We start from the raw sequence: 26,659 nt of genomic DNA, 5'->3' as shown, positions 1-26,659 counted from the left end.
TTGCCTTCGTCTAGGTCGAATCGAGATCGATTTCCCAATATCGACCTTCATCTTTAACAGCAATGGAAAAGGTATTTCCAATGGACCAAAGCACTTCCAAGCACTACCACTCTTTATGGTACACCCAAACACACTAGACGCCCTTAATATCCCTCATATCATAAGTATTAGAATAATCACTTTTTTACCCTAGAGCGGTAACGGGGGTGAAATAACACTCCAGAGCGGGTTGAAATCTCGCGACAAACTTAAACGGCTTACGTTTGCGACTCGGGCCTTTAATCATAATTCACCTCAATCAATGTGTCACGTGATTCTACATTGAAAAACGAAAAAAATGAGCCACCATAGGACTATCATAGTCATAATGGGTGTTAGATACGAATTTTTGAAAATTGTCACCCCACGTTTACAGAATAGGGTGAAAAAAATGGCGTTACCGTTCAAGGGTTAACTACACATACTTTCAACTCCCCTTCATTTCGTCACACGTGTCCATTACTATTCTCCCTCTCCAACGTTAAACCAACGATACTATTCCATATCATCATCTTCAACATATCTACCGCTTCCATCAAACTGACCACACCTACATCCACTATTTCTGTTCTCTTCGAATTCTTCCTCTGAAAATCTACTCTATTCCCCTACCATGTCTAGCACTCCTATATTAGATTTCCTTACTCTTCATTTTCTTCGCTCTCCTCCACAACTACAACTCAAAAACCTCTATCAGGGTCTTCAACATCTCATTGCCAGTCAAAATGCTCGCAACCACCTTTCCTACCTTCTTTGGATTTCTACCAACATTCCCTTCTCCTCCATACCAAATCTTCCTCGTTTGTTTTTCTTTCTGCCCACTTCACCTTCTTTAACCTCCTTCACACACACACGCACACACATCTCAAAATTCTCCAAATCACTACGCCAATTATTTTGTTTCGATGACTTCATTTCCGAGTCCCACAAATCCACACTCCGTATTAATGTTTCAATAAGTTTTTTATTAGCATCTTTACTCAACGTCCCTGTCATGAATCCCCTCCTATTCGTAAATTTTTTTACCTAAAGAAACTCTTCTTCTTATGTCCGTACAATTTGATGATTTTTGCCAAATGCACTCCCTAGGGCATCGGGTCAAAATGGTTAAGGTAAACTTTTCTATCTATGCGGTGAACTGTTCTATTAATTCGGTAAACTGTTCTATCTATTCTAGACTTTACTCTCCCATTTTACTCTTTAATTTATGAAATAATTCATAGGTAAATAACCAGAAGACTACCCCGCTCTCTCAGAGAACGAATGAACTCAAACTCAGACCTATTTGCCAAATCTTACAATCACTTCTTTAGGTACAATGTTGTGCTTCCCTCTCCCCTCTCCCCCTCTCTCAGTCCCATGACGTAACCGACGAAGCACACGCTCTTTTGTTAACGCATGTTGATGAAGATCATAATATATTGTCGAATTGCCTAGAGTCCCCTTTTTTCTCTGTTTTTTTTCATAAATGTATACCCAAACTTAATGTGTCGACCTAAAACAATGATATTCGTCGTACCAATAAAATATCTACTGCTTGAAATAATACGACTCTTCCAAATTGTAACTTAAAATATTAATTCAATTCCTCAACTTCCCCACTAAGGATAGATCAGTAGAATTTTTCCTCGTGAAGTAAATCTTAAGAATTCGACCACGTAAAACGATCATTCGATCATGCATTTGAGCTTGTAAAACTTACTTCCCACACGCCGATGATTCGGCTTTGATTGCTTGAGGTTTTGACGCTTAATATTCACTTATTCACTGGTTCTGCGTTGTCACCGAGGTGACGAATATAAATAAACAACAAACGCGAATCCAACGCGCATCGCAAGAGTTTATAATTAAGACCTCAGCGCCGCTTCGTACGAAATTAAATACATTTCAGGATCCTTAGCACTCATTAGCACGTTCGTTCGTGTCTCTCACTTGCTCTAATATCCTGCAAACACAGTCAATGACACGAATGGCCTGTGCAATTTACACCTCTCCAACATGGAAACAAACTACGCCATTCGTCGCAAAAGATTTGCACAAAAGATTTTTAAATACAAAATAAATTCACAGTCAATAGTCATCATGTACAATAGTATTATAAAATAAGAGAGGCACCAATTGAATACTGATCTTGGTCCTGCAAAAGAGTAGATTTAAACCGTTGCAGTTATCATATATATTCTGAGTCAAATTTTGTCCCAAGCAGTATTCTCTTAGATGTAATAATAAGTCTACAAGTATTGTATTTGTTTCCTTTTTCACAGCATTTACTGACTGTAGTATCCTTAAATCCTTAGGTAATTCATTGAATATTAGAAGTAAAGTTACCTCAAAGTTTCTTCTACCTTGATTTGCAATATATTATTTTTAAATGCTTAACAGTGACCCTTAATGGTAATTCATTTTTTGTACGCCACGCTCATAAAATCTGTCAATAAAATAGTTTCCTATTTTAACCATATATCTATACAGCATGTCGACAGTTAAACTTCTCAATTGTCATGTGTTTTTTAAAAGAAAAATGTCTGTGGTATTCGAAATATTTTTTTATAAAAATACCGTACTCGAGTGTATTATCGTAGGCCGCCTGTAATTATTACGCTAATTTAGAAAATAAAGAAAACAGCAATTCACAAAGAAAATGGCGTGTTTCAGGAACGCACATATTCTGTAGAGATGAAGGTCCACATTAGGATATAGTGAACTGCGTATTTTTCTCATGCCTGCAAAGTGCCGAGAGATGAACACTACTTCACGAGTTCTCAAGGAAGGCCACTTCCCAGCGAGATATACTGTCCAAGAAAAAGCAGAGGTAGACGCGGGCAAGTCGTTCAATATGCGTGTCACCCATCCAAATGGCAGCTTTTTCCAATTCCAGGGGCGAATAAAAATGAAATAAAATTGTCCCTTTTCCTCGCCGCAACAGCAAGTGATAAAATATGAGGGTGTGGACGCGAGGGGAGAAAGATTTTTTTTCACCAACGAGGCGTGAAATATGCGCACTGGGGCCATCGCTTATCGTCGCCTCGTGAAAACTTGTTCCATTCCCACTCTCGGAAACAGGTGTGTCGCGTCCAATTTGCGAGCCGCAAGTCCGACGTATTGCACGGTACGCTCGTTGCCAACTGCCCCGCCGCCTTCTACTGTTGCCCCCCCTTGACCATGCATCATCGCCTCGACTGCTTTCCCACGCCCCTTCCCAACATAAGAACTCATCACTATGGCTATATATATACATACATGTGTGTATATGCATATATATGTACATATATATATGCATATTCAAACACGAAATTCCGCCAAACGGCGAACAAATACTCATTTAAATAGAAACAGATATACCTGTAAGGAAAAGGGATAGGAACACACATTAAGGTTGAACACAGGATAGTTGGGGAAGGCGGGATCAAGCAGATCACGAATGTAAAAATGTTTTCTATTTCTCCTTTGGTGGGTAAAACAGCTCCCTAACGCCATCTCTTGGCCAAAGAATCGGGGCACTGCATAAAGCATCGCAGATCTCAGTATAAATTACGTTTCCTGGATAGCTCAAGTGGTTGAGAGCCTCCGCCCGGCAAGTGGAAAGATCCGGAATTCAATTCCCGGTCTAGGAAATATTTTTACATTCGTGATCTGCTTGATTCCGCCTTCCCCACCTCTCCTGTGTTCGTCCTTTATGTGTGTTCCTATCCCTTTTCCTTATAGCTGTTTCTATATAAATGAGTGTATGTATATATATATATATATATATATATATATATATATATATATATATATATATATATATATATATATATGTATGATTCTGAAGACGACAGCCGAGCTGTCGAAACGTCAAATAACAAATTGTGAGTGTCCTTTCTTTGTGTCTCTATACTCTAAAAATCTACATCTGTGTTTATATATATATATATATATATATATATACATATATATATATATATATATATATATATATATATATATATATATATATATATACATATATATATATATATATATATATATATATATACATACATATATATATATATATATATATATATATATACATACATATATATATATATATATATATATATATATATATACATATATATATAAATATATATATAATTGGCTGACACAACATAACACAAATAGAAAAGAATAGACACATATAAAAGAACACTTACACGGTAAATTGTTCGAGCTTTCGGCCCTCTCAGGGGCCTTCTTCAAGAGAGACCTCTCAAGAGAGGTCTCTCTTGAAGAAGGCCCCTGAGAGGGCCGAAAGCTCGAACAATTTACCGTGTAAGTGTTCTTTTATATGTGTCTATTCTTTTCTATTTGTGTTATGTTGTGTCAGCCAATTATTGTGCCGCTCGTATGAGTTTTTCCGTACAATCGTAAATATATATATACATATATATATAAATATATATATATATATATATATATATATATATATACACATATATATATAAATATATATATACATATATATATATATAAATATATATATATATATATATATATATATATATATATATATATATATATATATATATATAACGCCATATCTTGGCCGAAGAATTGGGGCACTTGGTTTCATAAAAATCCCCTGCAGATGTCAACGTAATTTACATTTCTTTGATAGCTCAAGTGGTTAGAAGCATCGGCGAAACAAGTTGAAAGAACCGTGTTTCAAATCGTGGACAAGGAAATATTTTCACACTTGTCATCTGCTCGATTCCGCATTCTATACATACAGCACCTAATATCACGCTCCATATCACTATTATATACACACACATAGGCACATTAACATTAACAATTGCTAAGTTTCATACATTCTCTATCCGTCAGCTTCTCACTGTCACAGGTTTTATGTTTTGTGTCTTAATATCAGCTACTTTTTCCCGGTCAATTTAGAGATCCATTGTTTCATACACTCGATGGCATTAATTATAATGAATCCAATTCAATCTGAGAGTGTAATTAATTCTAAAATAAAAATTAATGAATGTTTTTATTAATCTTCAATGGATTTTTTCAAGGAATTCGGCGACACTTAAAAAACAGAGACACGGAAAACTGATTCCGCTGCATTAATTTAGCTTTGGGTGCTACTTTTGGCTATTTTTTCCGTTTATTTTTAATTGACAGGCTTGCCTAATTGATAAAATAAATTATTTGAAGGGTAATAATCGCTCATAATCAGAAAGGCGCGGAATAAAGTTTAATATTTTTTTTTAATTTTGCGTTTGACGACATCTCAGCTTTTATTTTCGACGCCGAGCTTACTTTTCAACTCTCGCAACGCCAACACGACACTAATCTTAAGTCGCTGCAATTTTATAATAAATGGATAAGTCTCCGGTCGTCATTTTAACTCAGCTGTATACGTCGTGAGCTTAACGACACTAAGCCTGTCTGAAACCTCCCTGCCTTCCCTATAACCTAAAAAAATACATACTGAAGGACTTAAAGAAGTTTTTATGAGGTATTTAGGTCTGAAATGAAACGGGGGAAACATTGTAAGAAGTAGGATTTTATGATGCATTAGATTTATCATCCAATTGATCGGCATGAAGGAAATATCGTAATTTTAACCAAAGCTCATCTCGTACTGTGTCACAGAAATAGAAAGAGATGATAAGTATCAGATTTAATATTTATAATCATGTCCAAATTCTTTTTACATGTCATATGAAAAAAACTTCGAGCATTATTCTATGTATATTAGCAATAGTATATATATATATATATATATATATATATATATATATATATATATTGGATAGGGATGTTGGATGGGATGGAGGGAGGAAGGAAGTCCACAGAAGTAGAGGGACTCGTAGAGTAGGATGTTGGGTTGCGTTTTGTTCGGAATAACAAAATATTTATTTGGTAGTTGTCTCGATCCAAAACCTACCTTAACCGGTAGATTACCTAATAATAATTATATTCATATATACAGATATGCCTGTGTGTATATATATATACACACACATATATACATATATATGTATATATAAAAATATTTATACATTTATATATATATATATAATATATATATATATATATATATATATATATATATATATATATATATATATATATATATATATATATGTATATATATATATATATATATATACAGGGTTCGTCCGGAAAATAAGTGTACTGACTCCTGGGCCGGGCGCGCCGCTCCAGGCGCGCCCAGCACCGCTCTGACGGGCTGCGATTGGAGGGGGGTATGTTGGCAAGCGACGCTGAAAAAGGCAGTCGGCTCTGAGCTGTGGTGTAGTGAGGAGCTCTATTAACGCGAACCTCCACGCTCGACCCACGTCACGGAACGCGATGCCGAAGTTTTTGGAGCAGCGTTATTCCATCAAATTTGCGGTAAAGCTTGGGAAATCGTCTACCGAAACTGTCGGTATGATTAACCAGGCTTACGGGGAGTCAGCCATGTCCAGAAACATGATCTTTCGGTGGCACAAGAAGTTCGTGGAGGGCAGAGAAGAGGTCGACGACGAGTCTTCGAGAGGTTCCCGATGATGCCTTCGCGGGAGCGTTCCAGGAATGGGAACGCCGCTGGAACAAGTGTATCGACTCACAAGGGTCCTATTTTGAGGAATATTAGCTTAAGATATGTAAAAGTGTAATAAAATTTTTTTCCTGAGCTCAGTACACTTATTTTCCGGACGAACCCTGTATTATAACCTCGTTTGCCCCTTGAGAAAGGTGGTATCGCCCCCGGAAATTCGGATTACGTGTGAGTTTCTTTTTTGTGCGTTATTGCGTTTTTGTTCGCTAGAGCTATCTTGGTGTATATCTATACATATATATATATATATATATATATATATATATATATATATATATATATATATATATATATATATATATATATATATATATATACACATAAGCGAACTTCACTTCTCATTTGATACGCACTCTAATGTATTGCAGCTCGGTTGAATAATCCCTGCACTTCGATGCCTTGGAGGGATGCGAGCGCGGAGGTCAAAGTGCTATTGGGCAAAGAAGCATGGAGTGGAAGGCGACCTTTCCTCTCTGCTCGGGAAGGGAGGGAAAGTGACTAAAGACAAGGAGGTTGTCAGGATGTTGAAAGGTCAGTTTTACCCGCACACCGTTTTCGCTGCAGTTTCTCATAACATAATCGCCCAGACGGAAAAGGAGGTCCTGCAGACTTGTCAGGACTTTTTAACCAAACTATAACCAGTTTTGGATAGCTTAAAAGTATTTTTCAGAGTTTATTTAAATCTGAATTAATCATTAATATAAAATTTAATTTATACACGTAAAACAACACTTAGATGAAGACATACAACATGAATCTTCGCCATGCAATGGTTTATTAAAACGTAGGAAATGCATTGTTGTTTGTTTTTTACCGTTTCAAGCAGCTTTTGGAGGCACACAAACTGTACCACGATATATTCATTTGACTCTTCTGATAGAAATACCTCACTCTATCCTGCAATAAGCCCCTCTTCATTCCTCCGTGCAATACGCCACACATTCCTATCCCATTTTTACTCCTTAATCAACGTCCTTCTCTCGACATCACAGTTTTAAGCATCTGATCTCCAGATAAATGGATCCAGCCTCTAATTGAGTATCTTCAAATCGATTAGCTTCAGGCGTGATTTCGATTTCTCCTAATATTCTCCTATCCTCCCAAACCACACTTACCTCTTCTTCATTTGTTTTTCTTTTGGTCCATTTCATCATTTCCATCCTTCACATCCACATTTCAAAAGCGTCCAATCCACGCCTGTCGTCCTGCTTCAATGACCATGTTTCCACTCGTTAGGTATTGAAGGTCGATGGAGGTAAAGTATAGATGTGTTAGAAGGAATGACGGGAGGGAGGAAGTACGCGGAGTTGAAGAACAGTTAATTATAGTTTGGGCTTTCTGGCTGTCTTGTAGGGCGAGGCAAAGCAATGTATCATTTAGTCAATGTCCATCCATAATCTACCTTAAAAGGTAGACTACCAAATAGAAATAATGCGAAACCACGGATCTACTGCAACAAAGTATGAATCTTCTACTAGGGAAAATTATTTCCCTCCTTCTTTATCTTCATTAGGGTGTTCGAAAACCATTAATTTTGAAGCAGGAACTTTTCAAACTCATAATTAATCACTGAATTTTACCAATTTCTAACTCAGTGATTGAGATACCAACTAGTCCATCAAGGCATGCAACGGTTGATGTGGTTAAAATGTCATCATCTTCAAACTACAGTTGTTCCAACAACTTTCCCTGAATTTTCAAACTTTAAAAAAAAACCAATACGATATTTTCGGTGGTTCAACCGGAAGATGATAAAATTTTCATCCCCTCTGTATCTCTTTCGACTCCATAAAATAATGTAGTCCTCATCCTGGAGGACCGAGAAAAGAGCCGTGACAAACAGGCTGCAATTTGGTCCACAGAATTATAATGCCTACCTAAAAAAACCTATAAACCTAAAACCTATATAAACCTAAAAAAATATATACAACGGACATAAAAAAACAAAAATTGTCAATTGATGTATTGCCTTCAAATAGGGATTTTGGGAGCCGAAAATAAATGACAATGTTTTCCGTCGTCATTAATTCACATTGATTGGGTTCCATTCAACAGAGCTTAATGTATTGTGAAAAATTTGACAACAATTAAAGTCCCGCGCGAAATTTCCGATTTGACTGTCAAATCCTCATTCTCAGATATACTTCGAAACAGCTCACTTCGACGACACGAAACCCGACTACACTTTGCATTGTTCGACACATGTAGTTTTACGACATTAAATCATAAAATAAGGCTCATTATAGTCTCGTTCTCAGGCAAAAGAAACAAATAATGGTAATCATTCTATACTCATGTTTATTTAATATTGAAAGCATAATGAAAGACATGTGATTCCTTCAGTGAACGTTCATTTTCGAACTTTATTCCAGTATCTTGTTAAAAACTCTATAAGTAGGTGGTATAAAAGGAAATGGAGATCAATTGTCCGGATATTCTACTCCTCAAATAGTCACATCATTGGGAAACTTTGGACATCTCAAAACTATGTCCTGCCTGCAAAATTCTACATAACGCTCTGTTTGATTGGGTTTGCGTATCAATACCTCTGTACATTGGTTATCTTTTTGAAGCTTTAAGGTAGCACTTTTGTAGATACAGATGTATTTTATCTTTTCCTCCTCTTCTACCGATTCTTTTGATTTTCTGCACTCCATTGCCCCATGTACGTTCAAGACATGCTGTTTAAGTTCTTATCCAGTACATTTAAAGTTTCGTCTATTCTGCGAAGGATATCTCACAAGAACTATATGATATGTGGCTATATCGACGATAGGGCATTATTTTTATCCTATCAACAAGGTCAATATTAATAAATTTAAGGAACCGAAAAATCGAAATTCGATATTTAATGTCGATATGACTACGTAGACAATACTTATGATACGGCAACAAGAACGATATAATGGGCAGCATGGAAGACGCTGTTCGATATGCCTAATAATATCTGTATTCTTTAACTTACCCTTTATGATCGAATTTACCCTATACTCGATAGGCCTGAAAATAAGCTAAGACAAGGGAGATGGATTCCAGTATGGATAAATAAAAATACTCGGTCTTACGCCGGACAATCGGGAATCATAGTAACAAGAAACCAAAGTCAACCTAGAAATTTTAAACACGCATAATTTACAAGTCAGGACAGGATTAAACGTTTCATATACAAAAGATGTATTCGTAGGTGCACGTGTATGTCAGTTGATAGTGTGTGTTTTTGCATGCAAGTATGTTATAAAAGTTTTTGCATGAATAAATACAACTTTGTGGGTGTAGATTGGCATTAATTTGTGGGTTTTACATGCGGTTTTATTCTCTTTTACGGGTGGTGACATAACACCCACCCCCCACGCCACACGGCGGTGGCTTGTGGGGTACTATGTACATGTATGTAGATGTAGAAAATGACCACGTTTTTTTCAAATATCGAACAGGTCAACATAAATAACTTTTTGTAAATATTGGTGTATTTTTTAATTATTGTATTAATTTCAAATGTTTCAAATTGTAACATTAATTGTAAATTGTATTTTTATATATCTCGATACATCGAGAGTCGAATGTTACCGTCAAATGGCGATATTATTGATATGGATATCTTTGACGATTGATGAAGAGTAGGCATGGTATAGTGAACGATGAAATATTTGTTGCTCGACATACCCTGTGCTCTTCTATAATGCTACATGTGATATGGTCCACATCACTCGCATATTGGTATGTTATATTCGAGTCGATGCATCGCATCCACCTCGATACCTAGCCTCGTCAACTCACGCACATTCCCGCACCAAACGCAGCCGCTTACCCTGCGTAGTTACTCTTAACTCTTGCTCAAACATACGAAGAATGGGGAGGGTGTTGACACGGGTGGAGGGCTCAAGGTAACGCGAGGAATGTCAGACGGCAAAGGGAGCAGTCGTGTGTTTCAATAGGAGGGAGTACCTACCTGCCCACCCCCCTCCCTTTCTCTTCCTGGCAACGTCCCCGGAGACGGACAAAGGGGGAAGGGGGGCGGACAGGGAGGGGGGGGTGAATAAAGCGTGGAGGGGAGGAAAGGGATGAGGGGGTGGAATAGAATAGGATTCAGCGGAGAATTTGGGTCGTGTGTTGAGCACTGAGATCCTTTTGTCCGTCGGGGGATGCAAATGTGAACAAAAGGGAGTTTTCAACATTTTAGGTCAAGAACGAATCACACGGATATGGCTATTTTTGAAAGTATTTCTCTATAGGTCTTTGATATTTTTAGTTAAAGGCGAACGCGAAAAGGGCGGGTATAACGGTCTAGCGCCAGTTTAAGTATTCATTTGATTTTTTAAAACTGGACTCCTCTAAGGCTACGCGGACCGAGCACTTGGGTTTGGGTCGATTTTCCAACGCGAAATTTTCTTAACTTTACGTCAATTGAAACTGTAAATGTACACATTTAGGTTACCACGTTTGGCGTCACTTTGCAAGTTTTTTTTAATGTTCATCATAAAAATAACTCTGTAAATCTTTTGCACTCCGTTTTCAACAATGCAAGATCAAGGCTTTGAGACCTTGACACTGAGAAATGTTATGGAAACCGAGATAGGTTAAGGTGAGGATGCATCTTGAAAACTTAACAATCGGTTTTGTTCCATTATCATGTTTCATTCTTATGAGTTCCACTGTGCTCTCTAGGAATAATTTTAAAATGAAGCACACACGTATCATGGACACAAAGCATTGAACCAGTACAATTATAAGAAGAAGATTCATGCGCATTAATCTGCAAAATATATCACTCTACAGGGTGAATTCCAAAAGAAATGCAATTGAATTTCCCGCGCCGCTCCTATTGGTCGGAATGGGATCGAACCACTTTCGGAGTCGGTGGGGGGGAGGGGGCGCTAAGCTTTGCCACAAAACCAGTCTCAGTGCTCTCCAAGCTGCTGTGTAAGGGGTAGGACGTCAGTTATTATAAACCTCTGCGCGTCGACCGTGTCACGAAAAAGATGGAATCTACGATCGAGCGACATTACGCGATTACTATGTTTTGAGCGTAACAGCAAACAATCTCTTGAGGAGACTAACCAAATGATTCTTGAGACTATAAGGGGACCCTGATCTGCCCTTCTCACAAGTTTCGAGGTGGTTAAATGCCGGGAAGAGGTTCACGACGAACAACGCTCTGGGCGGCCGTCAAACAACAAAAACCGACGGCAATTTGGCTCGTGTCCGAAATTGTCGGACTCTGACCGCAGATTGAGTATCAAGGTATTTGCCAATCAACTGAACTTTTCGTCTATTGCTGCGTTTTGCGTTGCTACTGAAGATTTAGCGATGAGGAAAGTGTGCGTCAAGCTCATACCCAAGGTGATTGCCACAACGCGCTACGAGTCCGCGATTTCCTGGCCAAACACCAGGTGCCAACGCTGCCCCACCACCCCTTATAGTCATGACGTCGCCCGAGCAGACTTCTCTTTGTTCCCTCGGATTAAGGCAGCCCTGAAAGGAACCCGTTTTTCGTCCATGGAAGAGATCCAATCTGCCGTGACGAAGACCTTGCGAGAGGTCCCCGAAGACGCCTTCCAGGGCGCGTACCGGTCATGACAGAGTCGCTGGAAAAAATGTGTAGGGGCCCAGGGACAGTGCTTTGAAGAATTTTAAGTGTTTGTGCAAATCTGTTCAATAAATTCCTTTTAAAAAATAATTGCATCACTTTTGGGACGCACCCAGTTAATTTCGCCGCATTTCTATACCGTAGAGACTCACATAAGATGATTCATCCCGATATTAGTATTAGCCCAAACACTCTGAACATTTCTCACTCTGAGCATATTCCCTTGAAGAGACTTATATTCATTGCAATTACTTCCCTTTGAGTTTTTATTACTGAAAGTTTCAAGTTAAACGTCCCTTAATTTTTTCCTTCAATCAAATACGCTTTCCAAAGTTTTCACTATACTTTGCCAAAGCTGTGGAATCACATTGCGGGTTTTAAAAAACTACAATACTGAAGTGGCAATCTAAAGTGAAGTCCTACCATGAATTTTAATGTCAACAATTGTATCTCATTTAAAAGCAAATAAATATAAGAGTTCGTATTGAGTAGTAGACGTAGTTATTATTTAGGAGGCGAGCAACATCTAAGTTTATCTGCTCCATTACGGATAGGTGGGTAATTTAATGGAGCTAGGTTCCTCAAAGGAAGAGAAACCCTTCCTCAGCATCAGCCTCACTCTTTAATAACAGGCGCAAAGGGAGCCACAGTTTAACTTCCCATTCGACGGATAATGTACTCACTTAACATGCTCTCCATGTATGGCACCCCCAAATAGGACTAGGATACCATTGAAACATCCTGCCACGACCGGGATTCGAACCCGGGCTTTCGAGGAGGTAATCTGGTACATTATTCACCATACAAACCCGATCCTCAGTTCGCATTGATCAACTTTCAGATTCGTATCGTCATCTGTACATTCTCATGCCCGTGGCGTTCCCCGGTTGGACTTAATTTCCCCCTCGGAAACTTGGCTTACTCCCTCTTACTTCTCCTATGTGTAGCAAAGTCTTATTAACCCCCGGTGATAATGATATATTAAGGAAAAATTTCATTGGCCCTTCCACCTCCACCAGTGATGTTTCTATTTTGGAAAATTGTTTTTACTCTATTTTAAAAACTATAAATCTCATGCTGATGATTTCAACTAGTCCATTATCAGGGACTCTCCAACAGATGGCTGTCCTCTTAATACCCGAAATTAATTTTTTATTGAGCATTTTATTCACGCGATTCGCCTTTCCCAGCACTATCTCCAAAACCTTCCAAGGTACCCGTGACACGACAACGTTGGATATTCTCCTTTCCTCTTCTGTACCCCCTGATGCAATCACCCCTAGCCTTAACATCTTTGACTTCTACCAAAAGTCCCTTGATGTTATTTTCCGCTTTTAGAGGTCCGCGGAAGCACCACAGGGTTCTCCTCTACCCACCTTTTAGGTCTCCCTTATATGCCTGGTCGAAGGCTCGCTGGGAGGAACTTAAATTCCTCCATAGACCTCATGCAATGGAGAGTGCTCACCTCTTTGTCTCCGGAAAATGCAGGATATTTCCTTTAATCCGTCCTAGAGCGAGCCATAAAATGACCTAGTTCCAATTGTTTACACAAAAACGAAAAAGAAACCTCTACAACGTATTTCGTTGTGAAAACGCTCCGCGGACCTTCAGTGAATCACTCTGAATTGCCCGTCCGTGATTTTGACGAGTATACTCGAGGACTATAATCGTCATCTCTCATTTGCAACGGGCATGAATGGGGATGGGGCAGTGGCTAACGTACAGGCTTCCCACTGAGAGAGCCCAGGTTCAAATCCTGTAGACAACAAATATTTTTCAGCGGTATCCCGATCCCAACTTGAGGTGCTTTGTGGAGAGCCCTTTCAGTGAGAACGACATCCATCGCATGGGATGTTAAACTACGGACCCCTTGCCACCCTTCGACAAGAGAAGGCTAATGCCGACACCGGGTTTCTCTCCACCCTACATTTCCCATCTTTCCCTAATGGCGCAAATGACGTTAGCTGTCCACCTCCCATAAAAACTACTTCTAAATTCTGACCCCAAAAGAATTCTCGTCTTTTTGTCAATCAACGCCACGATGGTCAATGGATTCCTGATGTACGTTTCCCATAAAAATGTTGATACTGTGGGACCAGATAACGTAGGTCACGCTTATTTCTCAATTTCTTTTCCGAAGGTCTAACACCTCAATCCAATCTCACAGTCACCCCTGATAACTCTCTTTCTCCCCATTACCTATCTCTAGGGCAGACCGATACTTGGGAGGTTTTTGATTACCTCCGTAAAATCAATCGTTCTACTGGCCCCGATGATACGTAACTGTGCTCCCTCCCTTTCGGTAGTCTTAAGCCTGCTATTAAATCGTTGCTTTCTCTTGGTACTTTCCCCCCTTAATAGAAAACCTCTAACACTATCCTCCCCAAAACCTGACGTATCAAACTATCTTTCCATCACCTTGCACCTGTTTTTATTCTTTTTTCTGTGAGATGATTATTTTGAATAGGCTCTATTATTTTGCGTCTCCTTCCGGGCTTCTTTCCAGTGTCATTACTTGTGACCAACTTGGCAGTCTTTCAACGCCAATCTATCTTGTTCAGCTAACTTACTAACAAAACTCAGCGGGTAATGGTGTATGCTGCCTTATCCACATGGTCAACTGGGACGGCAGGAGTTCCCCAAGGCGTCCTAGGTCCATATATTTTGAATATTTTCATCGATTATCTATCCTACCTATTTCTTTACTCCTAATCTCACGTTTTGCTATGAGCTGACGAATTCAAGTTATCTAAACATATAAACAGTGCTGCAGACTGTTAAGATCTTAAAGATGCTCTAAATAGGATATCAGAATGGTGGAATTCCTGGGAACTTAAACTCAACCCAGGTAAGCCCAAATCCATGTCTATTCCCCTTGAAAATCCCTTTTAACATCAACTACACCTAATCCCAAACAACTCAACAATGTGCCCTCAGTAGAACTTGGTGTATGAACTGACTGTAAACTAAATTTCTTTGATCATATCCAGGCACTTAAAAATAAAGTCACGTTTCTTCTAGACCTCTCCTGTACCGCTTCACTGAAATTATACATCCTGGAGGCGACACCGATTCCTACTTGAGGTGCTTTGTGGAAGGCACTTTGAGTGAGCACGCCATCTGTTTGTTGGGGAGTTAAGCTGCGGACCCCTTGACGCCTTTCGACAAGAGTAGGCTAATGCCAACGCCGGGTTTCTCACCACCCTTCATCCTTACCTGTCCTGCCCTAACGGCGCAAATGACCTCAGTTATCGGTCGGCTCCGATAAAAACTACTACTACTGAAATTATAAAAATCCCCTTTCGCTAATACCGTACTTGTTGACTGTTATTCTTCCAATTTTTTCGCATTTCTCTCCCATTTGGTCGATCCCAGCTCCATCTAATTTCAACTTTCTTAAGAGCGTCAATAATATTTTTGGTAAAATGGTGAATCAACCCAAAATTTCGCAATATGTCAACTGATGCGATTCTGTCTTCATTTTCCATCTGTAATATTTTCCTGTGTAACATTTTCCATCCAATCACAGGCTTCAAATAGATGAAACCTTCATTTATAATGCTATTAATTCCGTCATTAACAACCCAGAACTTATCTCTCCGGCATAAGAGGGTGCGGCAACATAACTTCCTTTTTTCAAACGTAAAACGATTTCAAAAACCTACCTGAAAGTATCATCTGGATATACCCGTAACAACTCCTCATTCAATACGCTTGGTCCTCGATCATCGATCACCGAACGCTTGCTCTTCTTCTGCCTTAGTTGTCTCCCTTAAATTCAGTTCCTGATAGCATCCATATATTTCTTTTCCCTTAAACTCCGTTACTACCAAAGACCTCCTTAATCTCTCCCACCAGTAATTAGAAACTTCTCTTTCCACATTAAAAATAATGTTTAGATAACATGGTTATTGTTTATGTTCGTATGTAGGCGTCTCATTTTCTATGGTTTGTTATGTGTCCCACTGTAAATCGGCAGTATATGCTGCACGTGACAATTTTTTTCCTAAAAACGGAAATGAACAAACGCAATATTTTCCTGAGAAAAATTATGCGTACTTAATAAAAGTTTCACATCATATTTTTTTAAATATTCAATACAAACGATATTTCTAAAAAATAGATTTATGCTTTCTCAAACTTCCAATTTGATTTTAAAATTATTTGAAAAGAGTAACCCCTTAGCCCGGTTTCAGCCTTGAACCCTATAAAATAATATACATGTGACCTTTTTTTTAAGAAAACATCACAATTCTGGTGTAGAACCAGTAATACTCATATCATAACGAATAATAGAGGTAGTGAGGAAATGCAATGAGAAGGTTAAAGAGAGGTGTTATTTCTCTTTAGATGTGCCACATTTGGAATACACCGAAAGTGTTTGGGATCATAAGGAGAAATCGTTGATAAAATAATTAGATAAAGTTCAGAGATCCGCAGGATTCTTCAAAAACAGTTACCAAAAAGAAGGCGAGGTTGACGGACCTTATAAAGAAATTAGGCTGGGAACCGCTTGAAACGCCAAGAGAACAAGGGCGAATTAGACTTTTAGCAAGGTTCAGAATAAACGAACTTAACTATGATACAAATGGCATTATTATGGTCCCATATTGTTATTTGGGCAGATAAGACCACAAAGGTGAAATAAGGAAGATCAACTCTACCACAAATAGATATAAATATTCGTTCTTTTCTCGGAAAATCAAAAAACATAATAGTAAGAAATCAAAGTCGTTAGATTAATAGCAAAGACATTCGAGTTACAAGCGAGGACAAGGTTAAACGCTCCGTAAATATGACTGGGATTTTCGTGGGTGCATGCGAATGCTAGTTGCTAGCATACTATGTGTTTCCACGTTTGTATGTTAAAATTAGGCTTTGCGTGAACACACAAGTCTCTTTGGGTGTGAATTTACATACTATTGTTACTTTTGCATGTAGTTTTATTTCTCTTTTAGGGGTGGATTCCTAATAGCCCCCACTAAACGCCCTTGCAGCGGTATGTTGTAGATGAAGATGAAGCGGCGGTTTAGTGGAATAGAACAGAATGGCTGTGTTTAAATCGCTACGCTAGATTAATTAGTATTACAGCGCAGTAATTTCTTGAATTTTATGCTTGGTACAGTGATTATCTTTTTTCTAGGAAAATGATCGATTGAGGAAGGTAACGGAATAGCTGGACATGCAAAGCTACTAGGGGTTCAAAGTTTGACGTCCTATTTGACGGACAGTGCACATCCCCGAACGCTTCCCAACGTCGCTCAAGTAGAAAACCAACTATAAGTATAGGCAGTATCATCAGTCTCTGCTAAAGGTCTTACCCTGAATTATGCTTCATTGAACTGATATTTTACAGAGAGTAACCTTAAAGTGGACTTGATTTTTTTATACACTGGTTTGATTGCAATCGAAAACAATTGAGCGATAAAACTAAGTTTATGAGCAACGGTATCTGCAAAATGTGTCCTTATAATTAGAATTAATGACATAATCACCAAAAAGTTCTAAAGTTATATGCAATATTCAATTTATTGAGCAAGTTGATGAAATGAAGTAACCTGGTTCCATCATTTATCAAAAATTAAAATGAGATAAACATTTGTCAGATGATGCACTACAGTGAGACAATGTTGGTCAAAGTTGCTTCACGTCTCAATACTTCAACTGCTTCTCAAAATACACTGGACCAATGTAACGGCCTCATACCTGCGCATTCGTTTTAAGGGGGAACGTAACTTCAACATGCCACCAGTAGTGCTCCTGAAGGTCGTTTTGTCTATGGTTGACAAGCATGTGTGCATTAGTGATCAGTGATCCTACCCTCTTATATTTCAATTTATTGACAATTCATTCTAAATATTATTTGGGAATTTATATGAATTCCACACCAATCTTTTTTAATGAGATCAGCATTAAACAATTAAATACTCTATGAGCATCTTTCTAATAGAAACTATGACTTCTCAATACAAACTTGATAATTCGGGTTAAATCAGTCGTCAATCGCTAAATGTAATTTACGTTGACTATGGTTTATCCAGGTTAAATAAGACTGCATCCATTGACGACAACTATCGACTATTTAGTTTTGACGATCTATTTTCATAGTTTAAACCACTTTATGTATGTGAAAATAAAATCAACAGAATTGACGCTATGAAAAGTTAATTGACCAATTTATAATAATACAAAATGATTCGGCAGTTTAGCGAGCACTGATCGATCTCCACTTAAACATTCTGTGGTCATAATTTTATATATTCCATTTGATTAACTTCCGAGGAAAAGTCAAGAAAAATTGTCAGTATGGTCAACCGTTTCAAAAGTATGGTCAAAATAATATTTTTGTACCGATGTTCTTTATTATATTCGACCATTTTCGCACTGTAAAAAGTTTAGTTTGAAAAGACTGATGCAATTAAAGAGTTTAATAATTTTAGCGATGGCATTATTCTAGGCCGGTTGTAATTAATTTAACTAGATTCGTTTTTTTATGACCATCAGATATTTAAGACATTTAATTTTTGCCCGCTTATGACTCAGGTAAAATATTTGCGAATGCCGCAATAATAAATTGAACGAGGTCACCCGTTTATGAGCGCACGAGTGATTTTTACACTGAAATTATGACACTCGTAAATTTTCTACGCATCTACATTGTTCCCTCCTAATTCAATTAATTCTAACACACGCTACAACACCACTTTGTACGAATCAACAAAATAGCTATTTTTTAATTTATTTTAATAATTTTGGCAGTATTTCACAATTTAATTTGACTTCTACGACTAAAGACAAGAAATTATAATAGTCTAACCTCCCCATGAAACCAAGTGTATAAATGAGACTGAAACGAAAAACGTATACAATTAGGGGACACTTTTGAGATAATTATAAAGAGGGTGTGAGAATCCCTCCAAATAATTAAAATACGAACTATTTTTTTACTAGTATGGGTACATATACTCCCCCACCCAACCCCCTACAGAACGGCGGGAAGGTTGTGACGGCATGCTTTTGTGTTGACGTCTATGTATACATGTTTTTCAAACTATTTTGACCATTAACACGACACAATTGTGATTTTTGGTATCGTGACGGCTGAGTTCTGCTCACACTGGCCCATATCTTGAGTTGTATTTTACAATGATATCGTTTCCCCTCTCAGCCTATGCCCCTCCACCATTGTTCACGGATCTTTTTCGCAATTGCGATCAGGAATTTGGTAAATTCGAATGAAGAAGCCCGCCCTCACAACAATATAACCAAGCGAGCTATTTTCGAAGGGTCTGAAAGCCTCCGGAGGATACCTAGCCCCAAGATTCGGGTCGAATCGGTGGGAGAGGTACGTTCGGGGATAAAACTGAAATGCCATCACGTGTAAAACACACAACAATGCGCCCCGCTCACCAACAAAGGGGTCGAGGGAAGAGAAGGGAGGCAAGGGAGCCACTTGATTATCTACACGCACACACCAACAGTCATCGCCATGGAAGCGGCCACGCATAGCTAACTTTAGGGTTTAGTTCCCATTGTTGTCTCCCCCTTCCTCCCAGCCACACTCCAGGACACCCACGAACCAAGAATACACGGCTATTTTTTCTCCTTCCGACAGCAACCAATAAAAGACCATAAAGTTTTTGTCCACCCTGAACAGAAAAAGTAATTCGCATTCCGTATCCGTCCGCTTTTCTGAATTCAGAGGGACCGCAATCTAATTTTAGCGAAATAACAAGAGGTTTGTTAATTAGCGATATGATTTCCGAGCCTCTTTTTATAGAGACATCACTACCTGTCATTCCATCAATTCCATCCACATTTCAACACACTTTCATCACTTTCGCCGACCTTCCCTTTCTCTTACAGTAAACGTCAGGGCATACAAAATAAGAAGGACGGTGAACGAAAACACGTCAGGTAAACGCCTGATGCGATACAGATAATGTCGACGATCTCCTGATTTTTTTCTGACTAAACTCCTAATTGCCAAAAAGTTGAAACTTATGCTTTTGCTCAGAATAATCTTTATGTGTACGCAAACAATTTGTACATCGTCGTCGCCTTGTTTCCATGGTAATCGAGGATTCTTCTTGGTGAGGTCCCTTTTTGTCCACCGGAAAACTTTTGATAGTCCGAGTTTACATTTGAACTTGAATGCACCAGTGAATGCAGATTTTATGCATACCTACATCACTATTTACGTGCCGCATGTCTCTCACTCAATTAACGACGAACCTCGAGTCCTCAACCACACCATTGGAAAAAACCAGATGATTATTCTCCGTAATTCCTCACTTAACCACGCCATTTTAATAATTGTGAACGCTTTTCACCCTAGCGGAAGCTATACGGATCATGTGCATTGTACGGTGCAGACATTTATGTTTGATATTTGTAAAGAATGCCCATGTACAAGTTCTGTCCGGAAAGAATCCAGCCATGGAATATTTTGAAAAAAACAGCCCACCTAGAGCAATGAGGGCTTAGTCCCCTTCAAAGTACTCCTCTCCGGACCTCACACACTTATCCCAGCGCCTTTTCCACTTTTAAAAATAATCTGCAAAGTAATTTTATCGGAATGGTCGTCAGCTGCATCGTCGCATTCTCTTTCATCTTGACGGAATTTCGTGCTCTAGAGTTGCAGGAGACTTGCTCCAAGCCGCAAACGATGACCCAGGTTCTCTAAAAAAAATGTCATAACTGAAGATGAGGCATAGGTCTACGGCTGTGACCCTGAAACAAAAGCCCAGTCTTCCTAACAGGCGGTTGACGAGATAAAGAAGAATGCGACGATGCAGCTGATGACAATTCCGAAAAAGGACTTGGTCGATTGTTTGGAAAAGTAAAAGAGACGCTGGGATAAGTGTGTGAGGTCTCAAGGGAAGTACTACGATGGGGACTAAGGCCTCATTGTTCTATGCAGGCTATTTTTCTCAAAACATTGCATGGCTGGAGGGTTTCCAGACAGACCTCGTATTTAAAGCTTAATTACGTCTTTACATCTGTTCCCTTTCTTGAGAAAAAAATTGATACCGCTGAACTTGAATGCACCTCTTATTTATACCGTCATTAGCGTTCGAAATGTACTTAACAGACTTACTACATTATTAATCAACCGAATCCACCCATCTCTGCTAATGACGGAAAATTGATACCATAATATCCGGAAAACATCACTCAAATTTGGAGTTAGCAAAAGGTTATTAAATCTTTCCAGGTCATTTAACGCCTTGCCCTCAGACGGAAGGGAAAGCAAACGATGAAGAACTAGCCAGGGTGGGGGAGGAAAGGGGGTTGTCAAGAGAAATTTAGAGGAAGCAGGAAAAGGGAGCACAAGAAAGGCAAACTATCATATATTTTTAACGAGAGACTTTTGTTAAAAATAAAATTAAGTCATCATGCACACGTTATGAATCCCTATGGTTAAAAAAATAATTAGTTGTGTATGAGTATGAATTTTTTGTGTAACCACAAAAAATAAAATATGTACATCTATTAATGTTTGATGCTTGTAATCTAAATCCCCCATGCGCATGGTTATACATACATACATACATATATATATATATATATATATATATATATATATATATATATATATATATATATATATATATATATATATATATATACAGGTGCCCAATACATATATTATATATATATTGCAGGTGCCCTCCCCTTCCCCCATCCATTTGAAAAACCATAACCCCCTCATCCCTTACCCTTTACTTCTGGTACTGCACCCCCTGCCACACACCTTTTTGGTGGCTCACAGGGTATTGATGTAGATGTAATTTGAATGTTCACATCGGTGGACAAGAAAATTTTCCCAAGAAAACCAACAAATTTTTTATTAATTTTCTTAGTATGATAGTGAAATTTATGTTTGATGGATCAGACATTCTATCTATTTTTCACATCTTTCTCAATGGCCAAAATTGTCAAACACAGGGGTTATAAACCCCGTAGTAGTTGCCTACCTAATTGGGTACTTGTAGGTTTTGGTAAAACACAGACTAAATACCGCAACGTTTTTGCACCTCAGCCAACATGACAACATGCGACACCGTACATTTAAATAAACCCTTCTTTAACTCCTATTACTTTCACACTCACTTCATTCCGTCCAACATCCAACCAACCTATCTCCCAACTCTTCAACCCAACATTTTAAATTCTATGGTCTTAAGTGTTCCTTTGCCGTTCAATAGACATACCCTGCATCAAATGTTCCTAACTTTTTGAATTACCCTCTACAGCTTTTTCTCCTCACTTATAATCTTAAGTGGACACATGATAAATTTAACAAAAACTAGGCTGATATTACTAAGAGTTTAGTTTACAAATTTAAATGATAATTTATTTAAACCTGCGACAGTGATGTCGACAGCTTAAGTGAACCCTTATATTTCAAAATAATGGGCGTCGTTATAAATTCGGACCCCTGTCGAGTTTTTTTTGTAAAATTTCCATCCTAATGTAGCTACTTAGTTCCCTTCAACAAATGTTATTACCCTTATTTTCTCGATAACGTCCCATGGCAAATTATAAAATATCATAAATATTCTCAGTGAAAACAGCTAATAATTATACTGTCCCGAGAATTTCTTACTCGCAGCAATAAGTTTGAAGAAGGATGGTTTTCATGAAATACAAAGGAATAATAACAGATCAAAATTAAAAGTCTAGACTTGGCATATTTGTTATGTCCATGTCGTAAATGGTATTTATGGTAGTTTTGTTACAAGAAAAATGTCTACGTTGTCTCACTGTTCATAGAAACAAACAATAGTATAACTGATCCTGCCTTTATTGATCTGACGCGCTTGTGAAGGAATTGCAAACAGTTAATTAGAAGCTAATTCTTAACCGATTATATTAATTAATAATAAATTAACCGATATTCTTAATATAAAGATATTATAAAAAGTTTTGAAGATAATTTATAATCAACAATTGTGATTTCCACTTTACTATATTTATTCACACGACCCGAGTTTCAACACTTCGAGTCATCTTCAGATGAAAATTACATGCATATTGGAAAACATATCCTCTTGTTGATGAGAGGAATGACGTTTATTGGTGGTTGATTGGGGGTAGGGGGTTTTTTGCTGGGCTAGAAGTGGAGACTGATAGGGTAGGTGAAAGAGCCGAAACTGTGATACACAGAAACGAGTGAAACTATACTGCTCGATAAAAAGTTTTATTTGCGTCCAATATTTATGTTTAATATTTTTCGATAATAATTCATGTAGAATATTATTCTTCTTCGATGAAATTAATACATATATATTATTACAGACGGTATTCTGCATTTCATTTTTGCTGATAAATCCTTGACACAACAATTTGACGCATTTAGACAAACGAAATGTACTTGAATTGCGCACGCGATAATTTTGCGAGAAATTTTGTAATCCATAGCTCACTTTTTCAAATTCTCTCAAATGATCATTTCGTGTGGTTTTCGAATGAATAAATCTTTAACAAACGGGCATTTATGTTCCACCGAAACAAACTAGGCTTTGTACTTTCGGTAACTCAATATAAGGCGATTTATCGCAACTTAGAAAACACCACGGTACAATATTTATTCTGCTTTGTGGACATATACTAATGAGAGCGCACGCAAAAATCTTCGAGGGGAACGAATAAATGATTCACGATTCCCTTGATCACACTTTTGAAGGAAAAATTCAAGCAAAGAGAGAGAAATCTCGAGCGAGGAGCTGTCTTGGTATTGGTTTTCTCGCAAGAACTTAAAAAGGTAAGACCGGGCGAATAAAACGCTGCTTAAAGACATCAAAAGCTGGAAAAACTTCACAGTCGGTGATGAGCGAAGGCTAGCGTAGAGAGGGTTGGATGGAGGAAAAGAGGACCGTCCGGGGAGGAAAGGAAGTGCGGGGTGGGGAGTGGGTGGACAGACGGTGGATTGACAACATAAAGGGATGCTGTAGGGTTCGGAGAGGAATCTCCTCTCGGCTTCTTCTTCTTCCTCCCCCCCATCTTTCCTCACTTACCCTTCCCCCCCCCACCATCTCGCATGCCTCCTCGCCAGAGGTTTGAAAAAAAAATCACACAAGGGCGCATGAGCGTTTAAATACTTTCCTTAGGCCGCCACGACCGAGATATGCACGAGGGCGGAAAGCCGAGAGAGGGGAGACGATTGAGACCCACAGGTATGGCGAGAGAGGGGTCGGGGATGAGAGTGAGTTCGGTCTGAAGAAAGGGGACGAACGGGGGGAGAGAGAGAGAGTAGAGAGAGCAAGGGACCTCCCACCCCGCGGGGATGACTGGGCGGGAAGGGTCTGGTGGGGGTGTTTGCGTGGGTGTGGAAGAGAAAGGAAAGGGGGATGGGTTTCTCTTTGCAGTCGAACTTGAAAAGGAGGAGAGAATGAAGGAGGGGAGGATGGACTTGTAAAATAATAGCCTCGGGGTAGGTGAAGTGGAGGAGGGTGGGTATGGCACGATCGTGACGACATCTAGCTCAAACACGCCGTTTCGGGCCACCCTAGTATCCCTAAGCACAGAAACCAATGGAGGAAAAGCTTCCACACAAGACAATGGCCAAGAGAGCGGGAGAGGACAGTTTTAAGGCTGACCCCCTTTTATAATTATGGCTTCGCCCATTGCCCCGAATGAATTGAACGACAATTAAAGGAGTTGATGTAGCACGACCCAGGAAAAATGTTCGCAGATGGGAAAATGAAGCATGACAAAATATATGTTCATCTAACGGGCCGATTATTTGGAAAGCACTGTGAAATAATACGTGCAATCTAACCTATCAAAAACTGTCACAGGAGCTTATCAATGCACAAAAACAATTCTGTGAACAAATCCGCACTGAATTCGAACTGAAACGCGAGATGGAGAAAGAGAGGCGGCAAGGGGACCTCTTGCATAATTTAAGACAAAAATCACCTTGAAAACAAGACAAATTAGACCACTTAGAAACCTTAGCTTTGTGAACTGTGGACGCACAAAGCAAAGTCAAAAATTATAACGACATGGAGAGATCAATTAGGTAAAATTCCCACCGGGAGGGGGGTACGCATACCTAATTGGGGTGGAATGGGGGAGGTTGGAGACCACTGGCCGATGACGGACAGGTAAAATAATTACAACGGGAAGGAGGGAAACCTCCTTGCGAAGTAAAAATCAAATTTAAACAAAACAGGAATCTCGCACACGAAAAAAAGGCTGAGAGTAAAATTTCCAGAATGGACTTACCCGGAAGTTCTAATCAAGTGGTGTGAGTGCGTATTTTGGGGGGGGGGGGTTGCGGGTGGTGGTGGTCTCAATGCTCCGGCGATTCCCGCTGTCCCCTCCCGGACCCACGCACCCACCAGGCTCCCTCCTCCACTCGCTTCGATCCCGGGACGGGTCCTATATCAGGCCGGGTCCGCCTCCCTCCCGCCCGCCGACGCTCTCTCCCTTGAGGCGACGATCCTCCGTCGTGGGGGTGGATTCCCGGGAACGACATATCCCGGGGAACCCGGCGCCGGACCCCGATCCGGGGGTGGGGGGCAGACAATGCGCCCCGCGCAGATTGAAGACGAAATAACAACTCTCCTCTCACTCTTTTTCTATCTCTCCTCCAGTCCTCTCCTTGGCGGCATGGACATGGGCAGCGTAGTCCTTCAGAGAGCGGGGGTGGGACACAAAATAAGAATCCCCTTTTTTGCCTCTCTTCTTTTATCCAAAACTCAGGGGAAAGGGGTTTTTGAGGGTTATGGCAGGGGTTGGGAGGGAAGGGGATTTAGGAAGACAATTAATAAAATGTTTAGGGATCTCCACCCGGTTTTTGAGGGGTGTTATGTGAGAAAGGGTTAATGGGGAGGAGAAAGAAGGGTAGAGATGTATTTTTTTCCAAACTCTCTCCACTGATGACAAAAGGCCAGACATAAAATGAATCCCTACCCACGGAAAACTCTTTAAAAAACCCAACACGAATTAAAAACAATATTTGCGTTCACAAGCACGGGAATCCTCGTAATCCCTCCGTCATTGGGGGTGAGATTGAGGGTATGAGGGAAGAGAAGGGTTTTGGACGGGGGGAGAGAGTTCGTCTGTTTCCTTTGTCCTAGTCCCGCACTGAAAACAATAAGCACCACTCAGTGGGGACCGCGACGGAGAGATTAAAACAGTCAAACTCCTCGTCTCCTCCCACACACGACCACGGTGGGGGGGTCTCCACGTTCTGGGGCCCTCGCCCACTTGTCATCCGGCAAAGGGGACCGATACGAAAGACTTGGGCGTGGGGAGGGAGGGCTCTTGGAGGGATGAGGGAAGACACGCACACGCTGGATTGCGGGAACGACGAGGAAGGTCGCCCCGCGAGATGTTGTTGAGCGCCACCTCGCCGGGCGCCGAGACCGCCGATCGGGGGGGTAGGCGACCGTGTGAAACCGCGCGGCTCACTGACGGCGGAGAGT

General features: G+C 39.5%; 1 long non-coding RNA gene across 1 annotated transcript in view; it reads right to left on the bottom strand.

The window, feature by feature from the left end:
• Positions 1-25,589, bottom strand: part of LOC139687886 (uncharacterized) — a 199,734-nt gene extending 174,145 nt beyond the window's left edge. The window contains exon 1 of the long non-coding RNA XR_011700679.1: positions 25,455-25,589. This is a non-coding gene — a long non-coding RNA (uncharacterized lncRNA). The remainder of the gene's footprint in view (positions 1-25,454) is intronic.
• Positions 25,590-26,659: the final 1,070 nt, after the last annotated feature.

The sequence above is a fragment of the Hetaerina americana genome, unplaced genomic scaffold (assembly GCF_022747635.1).
Source record: "Hetaerina americana unplaced genomic scaffold, ioHetAmer1.1.p SCAF_2, whole genome shotgun sequence".
Taxonomy (NCBI): Eukaryota; Metazoa; Arthropoda; class Insecta; order Odonata; family Calopterygidae; genus Hetaerina; species Hetaerina americana.
This window is presented reverse-complemented; position numbering and strand designations above follow the sequence as displayed.